Source organism: Triticum urartu, unplaced genomic scaffold (genome assembly GCF_056163025.1).
Source record: "Triticum urartu cultivar PI428250 unplaced genomic scaffold, HENAU_Tu73 scaffold1, whole genome shotgun sequence".
In the NCBI taxonomy this organism is placed as follows: domain Eukaryota; kingdom Viridiplantae; phylum Streptophyta; class Magnoliopsida; order Poales; family Poaceae; genus Triticum; species Triticum urartu.
Genome location: NW_028259461.1, coordinates 122672 through 126488, shown reverse-complemented (window position 1 = coordinate 126488; position 3817 = coordinate 122672).

Here is a 3817-nt window from a genome sequence, read left to right as displayed (position 1 = left end):
ATTGGTTTGGTTAATTTAGTTATATGGATAGCTAATCTTTGGGCTGACTTGGTTGACATTGGTATATAGTCTATGTTATACTGTTAAATAACAAGCCTTCTATTATCTATATTCTAGTTAATACGTGTGCTTGGGAGTCCTTGCAATTTGAATAAACCAAGATCTTACCATGACTGCAATTTTAGAGAGACGCGAAAGTACAAGCCTGTGGGGTCGCTTCTGCAACTGGATAACTAGCACTGAAAATCGTCTTTACATCGGATGGTTCGGTGTTTTGATGATCCCTACCTTATTGACCGCAACTTCTGTATTTATTATCGCCTTCATCGCTGCCCCTCCAGTAGATATTGATGGTATTCGTGAGCCTGTTTCTGGTTCTTTACTTTATGGAAACAATATTATCTCTGGTGCTATTATCCCTACTTCTGCGGCGATCGGATTGCACTTTTACCCAATTTGGGAAGCTGCATCTGTTGATGAGTGGTTATACAATGGTGGTCCTTATGAGCTAATTGTTCTACACTTCTTACTTGGTGTAGCTTGTTATATGGGTCGTGAGTGGGAACTTAGTTTCCGTCTGGGTATGCGTCCTTGGATTGCTGTTGCATATTCAGCTCCTGTTGCAGCTGCTACTGCTGTTTTCTTGATTTACCCTATTGGTCAAGGAAGCTTTTCTGATGGTATGCCTTTAGGAATCTCTGGTACTTTCAACTTTATGATTGTATTCCAGGCAGAGCACAACATCCTTATGCATCCATTCCACATGTTAGGTGTAGCTGGTGTATTCGGCGGTTCCCTATTCAGTGCTATGCATGGTTCCTTGGTAACCTCTAGTTTGATCAGGGAAACTACTGAAAATGAATCCGCTAATGAGGGTTACAAATTTGGTCAAGAGGAAGAAACTTATAATATTGTGGCTGCTCATGGTTATTTTGGCCGATTAATCTTCCAATATGCTAGTTTCAACAACTCTCGTTCTTTACACTTCTTCTTGGCTGCTTGGCCTGTAGTAGGAATCTGGTTCACTGCTTTAGGTATTAGTACTATGGCTTTCAACCTAAATGGTTTCAATTTCAACCAATCTGTAGTTGATAGTCAAGGTCGCGTTATTAATACTTGGGCTGATATCATCAACCGTGCTAACCTTGGTATGGAAGTAATGCACGAACGTAATGCTCACAACTTCCCTCTAGACTTAGCTGCTGTTGAAGTTCCATCTATTAATGGATAAGGTTTTTCTGCTAACATATAAGAATTTTTGAAGACAGAAATACCCAATATCTTGTTCTAGCAAGATATTGGGTATTTCTGTCTTTATTTTGAATCTTTTTTTCTTCTTAATCTTTCTATTCAGAATTCAGTTAACGACGAGATTTAGTATCCTTTCTTGCATTTTCATAACTCGTGAAATGCCGAGTAGGCACGAATTCCCCCAATTTGCGACCTACCATAGGATTTGTTATGTAAATAGGTATATGTTCCTTTCCATTATGAATCGCGATTGTATGGCCAACCATTGTGGGTAGAATGCTAGATGCCCGGGACCACGTTACTATTGTTTCTTTCTCCTCCTTCATATTGACCTTTTCTATCTTTGCCAATAAATGATGAGCTACAAAAGGATTCGTTTTTTTTCGTGTCACAGCTGATTACTCCTTTTTTCCTTTTTAAAGAGTGGCATTCTATGTCCAATATCTCGATCGAAGTACGGAGGTCAGAATAAATAGAATAATGATCAATGGAAAAAAGAAAAAAATCCTTTAGCTGGATAAGGGGCGGATGTAGCCAAGTGGATCAAGGCAGTGGATTGTGAATCCACCATGCGCGGGTTCAATTCCCGTCGTTCGCCCATCGCATTATTGCAAATTCCAAAAATGCAATTTTCCATATTCCTAGTTACGTATTTACTTACGGCGACGAAGAATAAAACTATCGCTATATTTTTTCCTTTTCCTAGTTCTTCTTCCAAGCGCAGGATAACCCCAAGGGGTTGTGGGTTTTTTTCTACCAATGGGAGCTTTCCCTTCACCGCCCCCATGGGGGTGGTCCACAGGGTTCATAACTACCCCTCTTACTACGGGGCGTTTACCTAGCCAACACTTAGATCCGGCTCTACCCAAACTTTTTTGGTTCACCCCAACATTACCCACTTGTCCGACTGTTGCTAAGCAGTTTTGGGATACTAAACGGACCTCCCCAGATGGTAATCTTAAAGTGGCCGATTTACCCTCTTTTGCAATGAGTTTCGCTACAGCACCTGCTGCTCTAGCTAATTGCCCACTCCCTTCCACGTGTGATTTCTATGTTATGCATGGCCGTGCCTAAGGGCATATCGGTTGAAGTAGATTCTTCTTTTCTCTCAAAAAACCCCTTCCCAAACTGTACAAGCTTCTTCCAAAGCATACGGCTTTCTAGATGTATATGACGATCTCTAGACAGATGGATCTTATATGAATCATATGATGAAGTACCACATGAGTGGATATATAGGAAAGGAATCCAAATCTGCCGAATCGCTCATGTTATGATCTTCTACATCCTAGGTCTCTGCGTTCCGTCATCTGGCTTATGTTCTTCATGTAGCATTCAGATCGAATGACTCTATGAAATTACGTCGATACTTCCACATATTATGGGTAACGTAGGAGACATCCCTATTTTCCCCCGGGGGTCTTAATTACCACTGCTTAGCTTTCAATTTGCCTCTGACCATCAAATTAAATGTGAATAACCCGTCCTCCTCTCTTTGAAACAAGGGGCGCTTCCGGTTCTGTGCGTGCTTCAAACAATTTTGTCTTCTCCATATTACCATATCTCTAGAGCCAATAATTTTCTATGAGGAACTACTGAACTCAATCACTTGCTGCCGTTACTCAACAGTTTTCTGTTGAGGTCTATCCCGTAGAGGTAGTCAAATTGGATCAGTGATCGATTTCTAGGTTTCGTCGTAAACCTAATTGGTTACTTCCAATTACGTAAATCAATAGTTCAAACCGCACTCAAAGGTAGGGCATTTCCCATTGATATAGGAACTTTTGTACCAGAAACAATAGTATCTCCAATTATAGCCCCTCTGGGATGTAAAATATATCTCTTCTCACCATCCCCATAGTGTATGAGACAAATGTATGCATTTCGATTAGGGTCGTATTCTATGGTTACGATTCTACCAGATATGTCTTTTTGATTCCGTCGAAAATCTATTTTACGGTATAGGCGCTTATGACCTCCCCCTCTATGCCTTGCGGTAATGATTCCTCTGGAATTACGACCTTTACCACAACGGTGCCGTCCATGGATCAAATTATTTCGTGGATTGGATTTCACTTGCCTGTCTACGGTTCCCTTGCGTGTGCTCGGGATAGGTGTTTTGTATAAATGTTTCGCCGTATTATTAAGTATTCTCCTTTAGTTTTTTTCTCTATCTAGAAGTGGAATAGAATAACCCGGTTGAAGGGTAATGATCATACGTCTGTAATGCATTGTATGGCCCAGAATAGGTCCTATTCTTCTACCTTTTCCAGGTAGTCGATGGCTATTCACAGCTACCACCTTAACACCAAAGAAGAGTTCGACCCAATGCTTTATTTCTGTCTTAGTGAATCCCGATTCGACATTAAAAGTATATTGATTCTTTCCCAATAAACGAAGACTTTTTTCTGTAAATACTGCGTATTTGATTCCATCCATAAATCGACTTTCCCTCCTATGCTCTGAGTTCCAGTATCGATAAGAATTCGAGTTCTTATTGTTCTTATGTTATGGTATGAATATACCATACCAATTCGTTATGTATGGATGATGGATGAGATTCCAT